Below are 11475 nucleotides of genomic sequence, written 5' to 3' on the forward strand. Positions count from 1 at the left end.
GCCACAGTGCCACTTCCAGTTTTCTAGTGGTTTATTGGAGATAAGAGTCTCACAGACTTTCCTGCCTGGGCTGGCTTTGAATGGTGATCCTCAGATCTCAGCCTCCTGAGTAGCTAAGATTACAGGCGTGAGCCACCGGCGCCTGGATAGGACTGGGTTTTATAGAATCTTTGTGTTCCAATAGTATGGAAAAGAGATAATCCATCTGGAATGAAAAGTGGCTAAGATTTTAGCTCACTAGTAGACTGTGCTTAGCATTCACAAGGACCTAAGGTCAATTTACTCCCCCCCAAGAAAAAAGCTTATACAATGAGGAAGGTCTAGGTGCCCACCCACTGTGTCCCCTTCCAGACCTTTATTTAGTCTATCAGTAACTCCCTCATAAAAAGGAATGCTTCCTTTCCACTTGTTCCAACAAAATCCTAAAATTGACTCTGATCAACTGGTTAATTCTGTGCTTAACACTGACCCAGTTATGAGACTAAAAGATGGAATATGCTGACCAGTCAGTGATATACATACCCCTGTACCAAAACCACATGGAGTGAGAAGGAAGAGAAGGGTCCTAGGGAAAACTAGAGTACTAACAAGAGCAGAATGAATGCTGAGTTGGCAAAAAGATAGATGTCTGGTCCATGGATTCAGGCAATGATACCCATAACTATAATCTGATGTGATAAATGGCAGGGATAAATGGGAGGGAATCAGCACTGAAGGAAGCACGAGAGGAGGGAGGAGGAAGTATCCAGGGCAAAGAGGATATAAGGTGGGGAAATCATTTGTGTAAATTTCTTGAAATATGTTAGATTGTGGCCTCAGTATTCACAGGGGAGTGAGAAGAAAGATGATGGAACTGACCAGGTGCCTTAAAGTAAGATGGTCTTGGGATGAGAGAAGAGTAATAATCCCAGCACTTGGGAGGCTGAAGCATGAGGGTCACAAGTTTGAGACCAGCCTGGACTACATAGCAAATCTATAGGACAAGCAGAAAAGGTCAAAAACGATGTACATATGACCATATAAGATGGTGCTAAATGAAATGAACCCCAAGATAGGGACATGAGTGGTTTTATCTTTCTTGCTGTTGTTTTTAATGTATTTATAATATACCATGTTATTTTTTTTGTTTCTTTTCTATGTTCTTCCCCCATGGTATAACACCTGTTTCACTGTATTTGATTCCAGTACCCTGCATCTTGCATATACATTTTTCTAATTTGGGGAGAGGAAAGGAAATAACAAAATGCTGAAATAAGGATACAGGATACAAGTTGACCCATTGTAACAATGAGATGTACAAAACACTATGTTAAAAACAAACTTTACAGGGCTGGGAAGGTGGCTCAGTGGTAGAGCGCTTGCCTTGCATGCCTGAGGCCCTGGGTTTGATTCCCCAGCACCACATAAGAAGAAGAAAAAAGCCGGACGTGGTGCTATGGCTCAAGTGGTAGAGTACTAGCCTTGAGCTGAAGAGCTGAGGGACAGCACCCAGGCCCAGAGTTCAGGCCCCATGACTGGACCCAAAAAAAAAAAACACTTTACAACTGGAAGTGGGGGGGGCATGGAGGGAGGGGGGAGTTAGGTGGGAGGGAAGGGATGGTAGGGGGAAAACGAAGGAGGGAGATAACAATGCTCAATAGGAAATATACTAATTACCTTAATCATCTTACTGTAACTTGTAACCCCTCCATACAGTATTTTTACAATACAAAATATATACAGCCGTGCACCAGTGGCTTACACCTGTAATCCTAGCTACTCAGGAGGCTGAGATCTGAGGATCACCCTTCAAAGCCAGCCAGGGCAGGAAAGTCTGTGAAACTTTTATCTCCAATAAACCACCAGAAAACCAGAAGTGGCGCTGTAGCTCAAGTGGTAGAGCACTAGCCTTGAGCTGAAGAGCTGAGGGACAGCACTCAGACCTAGAGTTCAAGCCCATGACCGACAAAAAAATAAAATAAAATTATATATATATATATATATATATATATATATATATATATATATATATATATATATATAGACTCATGCCTTTAATCCTAGCTACCCAGAAGGCTGAGATCTGAGGACTATGGTTTTGAAGCTAGCCTTATCTCCAATTAATCAACAAAAAGCCAGAATTGGAGCTGTGGCTCAAGTGGTAAGAGCACCAGTTTTGAGCAAAAAAGTTGAGCAAGAGTATAAGACTCTGATTTCAAGCCCAAATTCTGCTGCGTTTCCGCACACATACAAAAGGCTGGGGGGTATAGCTCTTGCCTAACATTCATAAGGTGTCCTTGGATGATAGATCCCCAAGATGAAAGACAGGATCTCTGGAACAGCCTAGTGGTCCATCAATCCTGGCAAAATAATAACCACTGCTCTTTCTGAATTGTCAGGTGCTATATGTATGTAACAGATTTTTTTAAATTGCTATTTAAACACAGAGCTTGAAGCTACTTTTTGTTCAGGGAGTGGCATAATTTTTCTCTGGGTAGATAGTTCTTTGTTTAGGAAAATACTTAATAAGTTGCTTTGGCATAAAGAATGAAGCTCCCCAGGGTTAGGGCAAGACAAAAGAAGACTACGTTGCTTTGCAAATTAAAGTGGGAAAATGTGGCTGTGAGAAGGGAGAGGGAGCGAGGGCGGGATCTGGAGGAAGGGAGGTAGGGAGGTTTGGAGACTCTGTTGTTGAGGAGCCTCTGTTGTTTTTGTTTTCCCAGGCTCCTTCAATTAGAGAACCACCCCTTTGCCTTGCTGATCTCTCTTGCTCTTCAGGTTTCACCTTTCAAGAAAAAGAAAAGAGAAAATCATTTCCTCTTATCACAAAACCTTCAAAAAGAATGAGGCAAAGCTGTTGACATGGAATAAGACATTGTAAAGGGAGAGAAACCTGCAGACTAGGGAGAGAAACCTGCAGACTAGGTGTATTGTATAATGAACCAATCCCATTTAAAAAAAAAAAGTCATATATACGTATGCACACTTGAATATATTATGGAAAATTCCTAGAGAAGTACCTAAAATGACATCAACAGCTGCTACCCTCTGTGTGTGTGGGGGGAAGGGGGTGGATAATTAGGAGCTTCTATTTTCATTTTATCCTTCTTTTAAACATTTATCATGAGGTTTTTGTCCCTTTTTAAAGACTTTCCCTCTACTTAGATGTCCCTGATTTTTTTTTTTTAAATAGTAGATCAGGTTCTGGTGGCATCCTGCCCTTCTTTCTGACTCTACCCCTTTGTAAGCACAAGTATTTGAATTCTTTTGTCTTCTGAGTTTTCTGCTGTTTGTCTTTGAATCTTCCAGAGAAAAGGAGAGAACAGCTCAGCCTCACCTGTATGTGCTGTTACCCAGGCCTGGCTACGGTGCTGCTACTAATTCCCCACTCAGGGCTGAGCAAGATCTCGCTTTCTTGTTCTGGAGAAAAGTGGAAAAGCAGCCATTCCTGTCCTTCTCCCTGTCTCTGCCTCCCAGGGACACCAACAACGGAGGCGAAGTGCAAGCAGGTGGCAAGCCAATTACTGGAATGGGCCAGGGCATCCTGGCTGACCTTGGCAGAAACAGACATTGCTTCCCCTCCATAATTCTTGTCTTTCTAGCAGCCAGGGGAGGAGGGAATAAAGGCCTAATTGCTTTCACCTTGAGGAAAGAAAAAAAAAAATCTGTTCTTGACCATGTGCTTAGAGAATCACTCAGTTATCCAGCAGGGGGGCTGGAAATTATATCAGATCAGGATGGCTGACATTTTCCCTGAGGCTCTCTGACTAACAATCCACAAGAAAAAGAGAGGCCCTTGGCCTCATACCCCTCTCCGCTCTGCCCTACCAATCACACAGTGTCAGCTGAGCTCACGCTCTTATTTCTGCTCTAACCCCACAAGAAACTGCATGCCAGCCTCCGCCCCACTCCGGCTGCTGTCATGAAGATCCTGCCTTTACAAAGTCTTGCTCAGGCCACTAAGGCTGCAGGGAAAGAACAAGAGAGAGGTGCCACATAGCTCCCCCCCCCCCCACTGCCAAGTGGATGTTTCTACTGACTCAGCTAGCCTCATCCTGCAGAGTTCAGACAGGAAAAATGATGCCAGCCACCAGAACCACTAGGGAGAAACACTGGCCAGCCACATGTGCCTGATGCTGCGAGGACACTTCTGACAATTAAGGTAGTGGATGAACTCTTATGTTTCTTCCATTCTCTAGGAAAAGCATGTTCAAAATCCCCAATGCCTGGGGTGAAGCCAGGGCTGTGATAAAGAGGAAGCTCTTTAATGCAGTCTTCCAGTGATATTAATGTTGTAAAGAAATTCAACCAACAGAAGCTAGCAATGGAGCCACTAAAGACCACCCAAGAAGCATGAGACACTGGCTTTCAATAAGGAATGACTTACAAAGCTTCAAGTCATTTGCTGGAACCCAACATCTACTGAAACCCAAATAGAAATTTCCTTTAAGAAATCCTAGGCTTTGCCAGGCACTAGTGGCTCATGCCTGTAAATCCTAGCTCCTCAGGAGGCTGAGATCTGAGGATCATAGTTCAAAGCCAGCCCGGGCAGGAAAGTCCATGTGACTCTTTTTTTTTTTTTTTTTTTTTTTCTGTCATGAGGCTTGAATTCTTCTTTTTTTTTTTGGTCCGGTCGTGGGGTCTGAACTATGGGCCTGGGCGCTGTCCCTCAGCTCTTCAGCTCAAAGCTAGTGCTCTACCACTTGAGCCACAGCGCCACTTCCGGCTTTTTCTATGTATGTGGTGCTGAGGAATTAAACCCAGGGCCTCATGCATGCCAAGCAAGCACTGTACTACTGAGCTACCTACCCAGCCCTCTTGGTATTTTTTGTTGTTGTTGTTTGTTTTTGTTTTTGTTTTTTGTCAGTCATGGGGCTTGAACTCTGGGCTTGGGCACTGTCCCTGAGCTCTTCAGCTCAAGGTGAGCGCTTGACCACTTGAGCCACAGCGTCTCTTCTGGTTTTCTGGTGGATAATTGGAGATAAGAGTTCTCACGGCCTGGCTGGGAAGATGGTTCAGTGGTAGAGCGCTTGCCTTGCATGCCTGAGGCCCTGGGTTTGATTCCTCAGCACCACATAAGCAAAAAGAAAAAGCCGGAGTGGCGCTGTGGCTCAAGTGGTAGAGCGCTAGCCTTTAGCTGAAGAGCTGAGGGATAGCACCCAGGCCCAGAGTTCAGGCCCCATGTCTGTACCCAAAAAAAAAAAAAAAAAAAAAAAGAGTCTCACGGTCTTTCTTGCCGGGGCTGGCTTTGAACAGCAATTCTCAGATCTCAGCCGCTGAGTAGCTAGCATTACAGGTGTGAGCCACCAGTGCTCGGCTCAGGCTTTTGAATAGCTAGGATTACAGGCAGGAAAGCCACTAGCTCCCAGTTTCTGAACTCCTTTACATGATGGTGGGAATGTGGGGATGAAGAACTGGCTGTCTGAGGAATTGCCCACTGCCTGCTGACATGCCTGCCTTGGCCTTCTACTTATATCCTACAGCTGAGATGGAATCTTCCACATCCTCCTGGATGACAGAGCACAATGCTTTAGAGCTGAACAGACTTGTTCATGTTCTAGTCTGTTGCTTTCCCACTGGTTATGAAGCCTTGGCAAGTGATCCAATTTCACCAAGCCTTATTTCCTTCATTTGGAAAATAGGGTCAAAAGGCCTCATTGAGTTAGGAAGATTAAATGATAACATATGCAAACAACACTGCACGGTGCCTGGCACATAGTCTATATTCAATAAAAGGTAGAGATTATTATAGTTCCTGGCAGCCTGCAGTCTAAGAATTACTTTTGCAGCCCTACTCCTCTGCATGGCCAAATAGACTGACATTTTACTATAGGTATCTGCATTTCCAAAACAGCTCTTTTTCCAACTATCCATTTTTATAAATGGTACCACTATTCCAAGGCTCTCAGACTCAAATCTTGGCAATTCACACAGTTTTTGCTGTTCTTTCATGGGCCAAACCCGTTGGCACTAAACCATGAGCTGTCTCCAACTGTTCTGAGGATGTCTTAACTCCCCATTGGGACAATAAATGTTTTGAGAGCAGGAACTTACACAGCCATTGTGTCCATTACAACTGGCTTAAAGCAAATGCATATTTGTCTCCTAAAAAGACTCAGTGAACAGGAAGTGTTGGCATGGCTCCTGTGGTAGAGTCCCAACTTGAGTGAAAAAGCTGAGAGTGTAAGGCCCTGGGTTCAAGCCCCAGCAAAAAAAGAAAAAGGATTATATCAACAAATTAATGTTCAGGGGCAAATGTGAAGAAGAGAGAAAAAAAAAGCTTTGCACCGGTGGCTCACGCCTATAATCACAGCTACTCAGAAGGCTGAGATCTGAGGATTGCAGTTCAAAGCTAGCTCAGGCAGGAAAGTTCATGAGACTCTGATCTCAAATTAACTACCCCCCCCCAAAAAAAAGGTGGAAGTGGATCTATGGTTCAACGCACTAGCCTTGAGCAAAAAAGCAGGCCCTGAGTTCAAGCTCCAGGACTGGTGTGCACAAAAAATTGAAAACCAAATTTAAATTATATATAAACTATATTGTGTATATTATATAAATATATAAATTATTATATAAATAGATAAAGTGCTGATGAATTCCAGCTTTCCATTTCTCAAAGGTAACAACTAGGCATACTTTGGGAATACTTTTCTGTTACGCTGGGAATTATAGCATATACTAAGAATATGAAAATAATCTTTTAAAAATAATTGTTTCTCTTAGATTTTATGTCCCCCCAAATAGCCATTGGGAGAAGAAACTAAAATAAATCCAAAAGGATGTGAAATAAAGGAATAAACTTCAAATCTGTTCCACAGTACTTTGAGGACCCCATTAGAGAGTACTTAGCACACTATGCAATTTATGTACACATGTCTCCCAGCTAGTTGTGCACTAGATAGCAACTAACACTAATTTTTATATTCCCAATACCTAATTTGCATATCCACAAGAATTCAATAAATGTTGAGTAAAAAAATGACTTCAATTTCATATCCTATCCTCTTAATGTTTTGTTGTTGTTGTTGTTGCCAGTCCTAGAACTTGAACTCAGGGCCTAGGCCCTCTCCCTGAGCTTCTTTTGCTCAAGGCCCAGCTCCACTTCCAGCTTTTATTGTAGTACATTGGAAGTAAGAGTCTTAAGGACATTCCTGCATGGGCCAGTTTCAAACTGCAATCCTCAGATCTTAGCCTCCTGAGAAGTTAGGAGTAAAGGTGTAAGCCACTGGCACCCAACATCCTCTTACTGTTTTATGAGTATTAATTATTTTTTTTAATAAACTTTATTTTATTTATTTTTATTTTTTTGGGTCCGGTCATGGGACCTGAACTCTGGGCCTGGTCGCTGTCCCTCAGCTCTTCAGCTCAAAGCTAGTGCTCTACCACTTGAGCCACAGCGCCACTTCCGGCTTTTTTCTTTTTGCTTATGTGGTGCTGAGGAATCGAACCCAGGGCCTCTGGCATGCAAGGCATGCACTCTACCACTGAGCCACCTTCCCAGCCCCAGTATTAATTATTTTTATCTTTTTTGCTAATATTGAGGTTTGAACGCAAGATGACAGACACACTTGTATGACTTGCTAGTTTGGCTGGCACTCTACGATTTGAGCTATGCCTCCAGTCCCCTTTTTTTCAGGTTACTTTGGAGATGGAGTCTAATGGATTTTTCAGTAATCTTCTGGATCTCAGCCTCCTGAGTAGCTAGGATTTCAGACATGAGCCATTGGCAACCATCAATTATTAATAAACTCATTAATTTTCAGAAATTTATAATTCACCTTTAAATGAATGATCTTTCTTTTATGTATGTATGTATGTATGTATGTATGTATGTATGTATGTATGTATGTATGTATGTCAGTTGTGGGGCTTGAACTCTGGGCCTGGGCACTGCCCCTCAGCATTTCAGCTCAAGTCTAGTGCCCTAGCACTTGAGCTGCAGCGCCACTTCTGGTTTGCTGGTGGCTTATTGGAGATAAGAGTCTCGAGGACTTTCGTGTCTGGGCTGTCTATTAACCATGATCCTCAGATCTCAGTCTCCTGAGTAGCTAGGATTACAGGCTTGAGCCACCGATGCCTGGCTTCTAAATGATAGATCTTTCAGTCAGGGTCTCAGCAGGAGACTCTACTAAACAGATGAATACAGAAACTTTAAGGAAGGAATTATTCAATAAGTAGGGCAGGTTAAAAGGAATCAAAATGGAAGATGTACATAGACAGTGGCTAGCAACAGCAGGAAGCCATTAGTATGTCTGACTGAGAAGGCCAGGGAAGAGAATAGATTCCTGAGTTCTCAGCGACCCTGAGCCATGGAAGAAGAGGCACCAACAGAAGCTATTGTCTTGGAGAAAAATTAGCCATTGCAAGGAAAAAAAATTAAATATAGCCTTGAACAGGGGAAATCCCTAAACTGTTTTCTCCCGCAAACCAGTCTCCTTGTGCCTCCTATTTGCTGAACCCAAGTAAAAGTGAAATCCATGGGTGGCTCATGTCTATATTCCTAACTACTTGGGAGGCTGAGATTATTGGGATCAAAGTTTAAGGCCAGTCCAGTAGGAAAGAAAAAGTTCATCAGGATCCTTCTCAATGAAGAGCTGGATGTGGTGACTCTCGCCTGTTATCCTAGCTACTACCTACTAACAGGTGCATCACGGCAAGGTACATTCAGGCAGAAAGAAAAACCCTACCTCAAAAAGAATGAGCAAGTTGGGTGCTGGTGGCTAAGGTCTGAGGAGCATGGTTCAAAGCCAGTCTGGGCAGGAAAGTCTGTGAAATTCTTATCTCCAATCAACCACCAGAAAACCGGAAGTGGAGCTGTGGCTCAAAGTAGAGCATTAGCCTTGAGTGAAAAAGCTGAGGAACAGTGTCCAAGTCCTGAGTTCAAAACCCACTACCAAAAAAAAAAAAATCAGGGCTGGAGGTGTAGTTCAACATTAAGAATGCCTGCTTAGCAAATTAGAGGCCCTGAGTTTAAACTCCAACACTGCCAATCAAAAAGAGTGAAACCAGGTGCTGATGGCTCATGCCTGGAATCCTAGCTACTCAGGAGGCTGAGATCTGAGGATCACGGCTCAAATCCAGCCTGAGCAGAAAAGCCTATGAGACTCTTATAACCAATTAACCACCAACAAGCTGAAAGTTTAGGTACAGTTCAAGTGGTAGTATGCCGGCTTTGATTGAAAAAGGCAAATGAGAACACAAGGCCCTGAGTACAAATGCCAGTACCAGCATAAACAAGAGAGGAGAGAGAGAGAGAGTGAGAAAGAGAGAGAGAGAGAGAGAGAGAGAGAGAGAGAGAGAGAGAGAGAGAAGGAGGGAGAGAGAGAGAGGGAGAGAGGGAGAGAGCATGCCCTAGTGACACAGTCCATGGATGTTAGCTTCCTGGGGCACAGGGCAGAAAATAGACAGGAGGTATTAAAACTGGGGAGAAGAAGAAAACCCATCAGTTACCAAACTATATCATAGCTAGGTGATTTCCATCTGGAATATAAATAGTAAAAATAGCCACCACTAGTTTTGTTCATCTCAGATAGTTTGGAAGTTGGGGAGAAGGATAATAAAAATAATAATAGAAAACATAGAAATACAGAAAATAGAAAATAATTTATCTACAGAGATGTTAAGACTCTGAGCTTCAGGCTAGGAAGGTGGCTCAGTGGTAGAGCACTTGCCTTGCATGCATGAGGCCCTGGGTTCAATTCTTCAGCACTATGTAAGCAGAAAAAAAAAGCCAGAAGTGGCACTGTGGCTCAAGTGGTAGAGTGCTAGCCTTGAGCTGAAGAGCTGAGGGACAGCGCCCAGGCCCAGAGTTCAGGCCCATGACTGGACCCACACACACACACACACAAAAAAGACTCTGAGCTGACCTTCTAAGCTGCTTTCTTTTGCCTTCTAGTCTATGTCCCCCTTAGCCTCTACCATTGGCTAGAAGGGATCTTTGCTTCATTTTTTTTAAAGTATTTTTTTATTGAGATTAAGTGATTACATAAATTTCACAGTATTGATAGTGATGTTCAAAGTCACACATTTTAACCTTCACAAGGCAAGTTGTCATTATCATGATCTATAATGTTTGTGAATTCTATGAGCTTTGACAATACAACTATTTCTTCCACACCAGGTGATATGTACATTTCTTTCCTTTTGCTTAGTGTAAGCTATTCCCTCTTTCCCTCTCATCCCCTCCCTTCCATTGCTGCCCTTGAGTTGCTTAGTTCGTTTTTATCAATGTCCAGTGCAGCTGATGGGCCCTCTGTTGTATATTTTCCTATTTTTCTGTTTCTTTTGATTCTGTATTCTCCTTCTAGCTTCCCTCAGATGTGCATATATATATATATATATATATATATATATATGTATATGTATACACACACACACACACACACACACACACACCATATTTGAGGTCAAGAACGTAGAGTCATTTAGAAATGATACAACAAATTGTGCGGAGGTCCTTTGTTTCTTGAGTCCTGTTTATTTTGCCTTGCATTTTGGATTTAACATCCACATATCAGGGAGACCATGTGCTGTTTGTCTCTCTGCTCTTGGCTTACTTTGCTCAAAATGATTTGTTCTAGTTTCATCCATTTCCCTGCAAATGCCATTAGTTTGTCCTTTCTAATGGCTCTTTGTTTCATTTCTATAGGATCCATTCTGTTAGTGGCCCATCTTTTTTATATAAATATTCATATTTTTTTTATCGTAAAGATACTATACAGGCCAGGCATCGGTGGCTCATGCTGTAATCCTAGCTACTCAGGAGGCTGAGATCTGAGGATCATGGGCAGGAAAGTCGGGGAGACTCTTATCTCCAATAAACCGCTCAGAAAACCAGAAGTGGTGCTGTGGCTCAAGTGATAGAGTGCTAGCCTTGAGCTGAAGAGCTGATGGACAGCGCCCAGGCCCAGAGTTCAAGTTCCACAACTGACAAAAAAAAAAGATCCTGTACAGAGGGCTTATAGTTACATGAGTAAGTACATTTCCAATGGAGCAATGTTACCCCCTCCTTTGTTTTTTCCCTACCATCTTTATGACTTTGCTATAGTTTCACACCAACTGTTAATAGATACGGGAGGAATAAGGGGCACCCTGATGAATCCATTGGAAACAAACATTCTTCTGGCCACTGGTGGAGGTTGCAACCTAGTTTCCAATTCATGTGAAGGATCAATCAGCCTAACCAATATCATAAACTCCTTTTCTGCTATTAGTTTAATAGCATGAGGAGTTCAAAATCACCCAGAGAAAGTCTTACTTCTAAATAGAGGGAACCAATTTAGTGTGTATCTTATCTGGAGGAAGCGTTCCTCCCTTGGGAAATAGGACCTCCAAACCCTTGAACATAAACTGGGAGGGACCAAAAAAAATAAGCAAAAACTCTATAAGTGAGTTATTAAGTATAAAATTGAAAAGGATCTTCCATTTTCCACTCCAGTACCTCATATTTTTAAAGAGGGCACTTTCTATGAGTGACCTGTTTAAGACACATAGCAT

This window comes from Dipodomys merriami, unplaced genomic scaffold, assembly GCF_024711535.1.
Source record: "Dipodomys merriami isolate MVZ:Mamm:240054 unplaced genomic scaffold, mDipMer1.0.p SCAF_71, whole genome shotgun sequence".
NCBI classification, from domain to species: domain Eukaryota; kingdom Metazoa; phylum Chordata; class Mammalia; order Rodentia; family Heteromyidae; genus Dipodomys; species Dipodomys merriami.